At 39.3% G+C, this 6072-nt stretch overlaps 1 pseudogene; it reads left to right on the top strand.

Moving 5' to 3' along the window:
* The first annotated feature begins 2436 nt into the window (after window positions 1-2436).
* On the top strand, window positions 2437-3003 carry LOC102853589 (annotated as a pseudogene).
* Window positions 3004-6072: the final 3069 nt, after the last annotated feature.

The following is a 6072-nucleotide window of genomic DNA, read 5'->3' on the forward strand; positions in this document are numbered from 1 at the left end:
TCAATTAATTAGGGTGCTGGACGATAGAGAATTTTGTCAGTCAACTATGTGCACACAGTAAATACTGTTTCTTAGGCAAAGGTAACTTTTTTTATATAGTTGTAAAATTCCATTATATTCCATTGCCAAAGAAACATTAAGAACTTTGTATAGCTGTATAAAAAGCAACTAATTTTTTAAAGAATAAACATTTTAAAGTCAGCAAACATACTGTGTCCTTGCAGAAGTTGATGTGCTGAGGAACAGAAATATGAGTGAGGTTTTTTGTTGGTTCATTTTCCTCCACTCCCCCTTAGCTTTCCAGGCTTACGGTTTTTTTTTTTAATTTTCTTTCTTTTTTTCCAATGTTTGATATATAAATGAAGATTTGATACATGTTTCCATTATCTTAAAAAAACTAATCAGTTAGGAGAACTACGTTTTGTAGCAAATGCCATATCACAGGATTTGTCCAAATAATAGATATTTTCCATAAACAAATGTAAATAATCATAGAAAAGAATGTACTTAGGTGTATTTTCAGATAAGTAAATCTTTTGTCCCATTTCCCACCCCTCTCTCTCTTCCCCACAATAAAATGGCATAAATTCATTTATCCTTCTTGATATGCCTGGAGTAAAATATTTTGTCATGATCCCTTAACTCATTTCATTCAGTTTCACAATTTGGAATGTTAGAAACTTTTTCTGTTAGCCATCAGGACAGCGATCCTTAGGCTTGTGACTCATAAATGACTCCGTATAGAGTTCATAAATTACTAGTAAGTCTTTTGGATAATACAGTAGGGGGATAAAACTGGCCACTTTCGTGTTTATTAAAGCCATGGTATAAAGGGATCCAAAGATTTAACTCTTTTTAAAATCTATCTTGACTCTTGGTTAACTTTCTCCTTAAGTCAGTAGTGAGAAAGATGTAAGATACTACCCTGGCAGAGAATTAGAATATTTAAAGTGGTTGGTATTTTTTATTTTAAATTTTATATCTTTTGTATAGCTCCATGAAGAAATGTTTTGTAATTTGGTTCCATTATTAAGGTCCAGTATTTGGCAGCTGTAGTTTAGATAGTATTTCTTACTACTGTTTGCTTGCATGTTAACAGCAAAACGTTCTGGAAGAACCACAAATCATGATACTGAATATATTTCTAAGGTGTTCTGAACATCAAGCAGGTGCTTTGGTGGTAACCTGTGTAGACTGTTTTGAGATGTCCCAGGCCAATTTCATGAAGAAAAACTGTAAATATCAGTTCTACATACTCAAAGTATGAAATCACTCATTTCCCCACCCTCTGGGTCAGTGACTGAGGCGTTTGATACCCCAGTAACTGCAGCATGACATACCTGCAGTGCATCTTAAAATATCAGAGAAAGATTTTTATCCTAAGGCAGAATAAAACTGTTCAATAAAAAAATGTTCGTCAACGTTCTTTCTCTTTAAACAGTAAAATTCTCTTACAAAAGAAAGAAGCTTGATGTAGGGGCATCTTTATTATGCAAGAGTGGTCATATTCTTTAAAATATGTAAATAAATTTCTAAGATTGCTTTATTGCAGTTGCAGTTAAGGGTAATCTAGAAACCCCTTGCTTTACTTCCTGAAAGGAGAACTCCCTGGAGTTGAGGTGTGACAACAGCCTAGCTCAACACCTCAGAGCAGAACATGCCTTTGTATGCTGGCAGATGCAAAAGATGAGAAAGAGAAGCACTTACTCTTCCCAAAAAAGATTATCTGTCAGTATACCATCTCTTCCTGTAAAATCAGGATTTAACATAAAAATAGTGCTACTATACAGCTACATGCAGTAAAGCTACCTGTTCTTTGGGGGTGTGGCAAGGACATTCATTCACCCCTCCAAGAAAAAACTTTTTAAAATACTTACTACTTGAAAAAAAATGATGTCAAGTTGATCCCCACCAACAGTGCCCCTGTGTGTATCAGAGCAGTTGTCCTCTGTAGAATTTTCAGTGGCTGATCTTTGATCTTTGAAAAGAAACTACCAGGAGGCCTGAGAGGATGTAAACCTCCAGCCTTTTAGTTTCCAGCCAAACATGAGGAACTTGATTTACCCCTTAAAAATTGTCTCAAGTAGAAAAGGACCTTACTTCCAACAGCACTCTCAAGTTTTAGAAACCGAGTATTTTATAGGAATGACAATACCATCCCAATTTCTGTCAGTGATTCCCAAATCTTTAATTAGAATCAACTAAGGAACATTTTAAAAGTGTAAATTATACATTCTTAGCCACTGTTAAAAATATGTGGAGTAGCAAATTAAAATGTGAAGTTGTAACATACATATGTTTAAAATGGAAATGCAGGCCGCTGCCGGGTGCTGGAGGCGCCATTAAAGCCGGCTTGACTGGCGAGAGCAGCTCAGAAGACAGAGGTCGGCTGCAGTCACTGCCGAGTCCGCTGCTGGTTCTTGGCTCCGAAGCAGCATGGCGTGCGGGGCGACGTTGAAGCGTCCCATGGAGTTCGAGGTGGCTGCTGAGCCCCGTCTCCCCGAAGCGGCGGCGCTGCGCTCCTCTGCCTGGCTCCACGCAGGGCCTCAGGTCCCCGGACGCCGAGCCGCCGTTTCAGATGCAGAGCCCACCACCGACCGTGCAGCAGTCCGCCCCGCCCGGCGGCGAGCGGCACCTTCCAACTCCAGAGCAAATTTTTCAGAACATAAAACAAGAATGTAGTCGATATCAGAGGTGGAGACATTTAGAAGTTGTTCTTAATCAGAGTGAAGCTTGTACTTCAGAAAGCCCCAATCCTCAGCACTCACAGCACCTAGTTCTCCAGGTTCTTCCTGGTTCAAGAAGGACCAGCCCACCTTTACCCTCCGACAAGTTGGAATAATATGTGAGCGTTTCTTAAAAGACTATGAAGATAAAATTCGAGAGGAATATGAGCAAATCCTCAACACCAAACTAGCAGAACAATATGAATCTTTTGTGAATTTCACAAATAATCAGATTATGCGATGGTACGGGACAAGGCCAGCAAGCTATGTGTCCTGAGGCTTTCTTGCCTATCTGGGTACCAGGTTTAACCTCAAGAGATGGCTGCTGTACACTTTTTGCAACTGGTTTGATACCCCATTTCAGCTCCAACTTTGCATCCTGAGAACACTTCAATGTTTCTGCGGGTCCATTTTTATACAACTTGAAAGACCTTGGAACTTTCTGGTTGCCACAAGCATATCTTTCTTTTCTGCTCATCCAATAAACAGCTGTGCCCTACTGTGATAGATTTTCCAAACAAAATACCTGGAGCAGCAGTTTAGCAAAATATGCCTTCAGTGGCCCTCAACAAATGGAGTTTCCCCAAGCACAGTTCTGTAAGAAGTGTGTGTGAGAATGTGTGTATATGTATGTGTGTGTATCTTAAGTTATTATTTGTATTGTGCAGATTTTTTGATCTTGGGGATCCTGGCTGTGAATTTGATGCACGACAATTATGGTTAAAAACATTTGCTTGATCTACAGAAGATCATTAATGTTTGTGACCATATAAGTTGTAACAGTAGATTGTTTTATGTATAGGTATTATTGTTAAATACAGGGACTATTTCCAGGCACAGAATATGAATCATAAGTTAGGATGGACATTAGATGTGATTATGATGATACAGCAAAAGTCTGCATTCCTAGGTCTGCAGATGAGGTGAGGAATTAAACTGGAGATTGGCCATTTGACACATGGACTCTGATTAGCCATGTTAGAAAAATACTTAAGACTCCAAGCCTTAAAATACCCATATGGAGTCTGCGCTCACCTCATCCACACAATTGGCTCCCTGGACACTGAACCTCCTAAGGAAAAGATCTCTCCCAGAGCAAGAGCATCAGGGTTTACTTGGGAGCATAGGTGAGTACAGGACTGGGCCAGGCCCAGCAACACTGCTACTTGGGAGGAGCCACTTCACCGTTTATCTGTCATTGCAAATAGAATTTGGATCCTTGGGTCAAGTTCTCCCAAATTCTTTTCAAAGCTGTCCATGTTCAACTGCTTGAGCTTTGTTTTGGCAACCTCCTGCCCAAAGTTGCTTACAGGCTGTTCTTTACCTTGTGCCCAAGGCTAAAGAACAGAAAGTAACCTCTGTTTTGAGGAGGTGGAAGTTATATAAACATTTATTTCTTACTGTGACTTGTTCAGGACCACATTTTACAAAACGCCTTGTTTCATTTATTGTTTCTGGAAAGGAAAGTTCTATTAAAATTGTTTTAGTTTAGTTTGAATATAGACTAGTTGGTTGTTTTTTTTTTAAGTTAGGGCTTATTTTGAAAAAAATCTGAGTTTAATTCAAATATATGCCAATACCTCCCAAAGTAAGGTAATATCCAGAGACCATTGTTCAGATCAGATGGCTTAGAGAAATTTCTGGAATATTCACATTCGAAGATTCCTTATTAATGAATGTCTTTGACTTAAATCTAACCAAAAACTGCAACATTATTCTTTGTACATTTTCGTGATATAGTGTTAACAAGCTTAGTTGCAAACAATAAAATACTTAAGCTAAAAAAAAAAAAATGGAAATGCAAAGCAAAAAGCTGTGAAACATCTTGTTGTCTCTATGTAGCTGACCTGTTTGTTTCTGAAGTGTGGGTCCAAGATCTGTTCTCCAGCCAGTTGGCATCTATAATGCACAAAAGATTCTGGACAGCTACCACATCAGACTCCTCTCTGTATTATCCTAGATTCATTTAAATAAACTATAATAACAACAAAAGTATCAATTCCCAGGCCCAGTTCCTAGAGGATAATTTCATAGGTCCAGAGTAGGTAGTCTGGAAATCTATAAATGAGGCCCTGGGTAGTTTTAATCACTTAAGTCTGGAAAGAATTCTAAAAAGTCAGAGCTGACTCATCTTTCTCCCTTATTTGAGAGTGTGGTCAAGAACTTTTTTTTTTTTTTTTAATTTTTATTATTTTGTGTGTGTGTACCGTCAAATCAGATCTGACTGGTACAGGAGGAGATTTTTCCTCCTCCAGCAGAGCATCTGGTGGATTCAAACCACATACTTCTAGGATTGCAGTGCAGCTTCTTGCCACTAGGCCACCAGAGCTTGCCTAAAGAACCTTTTCCTACCCTCGATCTGGTATACACAAATTGTTACTGGGGCATGTAGGAAGGGGAAAAGACTAAGTACCTGGGGTCATTTTTTTAAGGGAACTGGAAAGGTTGACATTCACATTTCCTCTGGGTTTGGCTGCTTTGTTTTTAATCCAGGGAGGGGGGGGGTCCCTTCTACACAGGAGAGGAAGACCGTCGATGAGATGGATAGACTCCATCACTGGGATAATGGGGATAGGTGTGTCAGATACAGTAAGATTGGCAAGGAATAGAACAGAGTTTAGGGCTGTTGTACATATAGTCGCTATGAGTTGCAAACAACTCTATGGCATATAACAACCACATAAGAGAAATGGGTACATTTTGCCTGTTCATTTTAGGCAGCTTTTGTCCATACAATTGAGTTAACTGCCTGTCATAAAAGCCACTCCTTCATAGGGCCCTTTGTTCATATTCTGCTCTTCCCAACATGGGTTGTTTAGATTCTTAGTCAGTTGGTTTTTTTTTCTATATTATTCTTTTGTGTGTGTGTACCGTCAAATCTGATCTGACTGGTACAGGAGGAGATTGCCCTTCCTCCAGCTGAGCATCTGGTGGATTCGTACTGCGTGCCTCTGAGATTGCAGTGGATCTTCTTGCCATTAGGCCACCAAAGCTCCCTTTATTTACTTTTTAAACTATTACAGCTCAATTTGAAATATTCAGAGATCCCTTTGAAGGTGGAGAGTTTCAAAGTATAAAAGAAATCATGATTATAGGAGCCCAAATGTCACCTTTTAAAAGTTAACAAGTACTTAGGGAGCTCTGGTGGCCTAGTGGCAAGAAGCTGCACTGCAGTTCCGGAGGTACATGGTTCTAAAACTTACAAAAGTAAAATAGCACGGTTAATTGCTGAACTTCATGATACTGAATTAGAATTTGCTAAGAGAAGGCCACCTGGGCCTTTCCTAAGATACACATACGGACAGCTTTCTGAAAGAATTCCTGAGAAGGTGGTCAAGGGAACATG

Source organism: Elephantulus edwardii, unplaced genomic scaffold, assembly GCF_000299155.1.
Source record: "Elephantulus edwardii isolate Elephantulus edwardi_28Jun2011 unplaced genomic scaffold, EleEdw1.0 scaffold00062, whole genome shotgun sequence".
NCBI classification, from domain to species: Eukaryota; Metazoa; Chordata; class Mammalia; order Macroscelidea; family Macroscelididae; genus Elephantulus; species Elephantulus edwardii.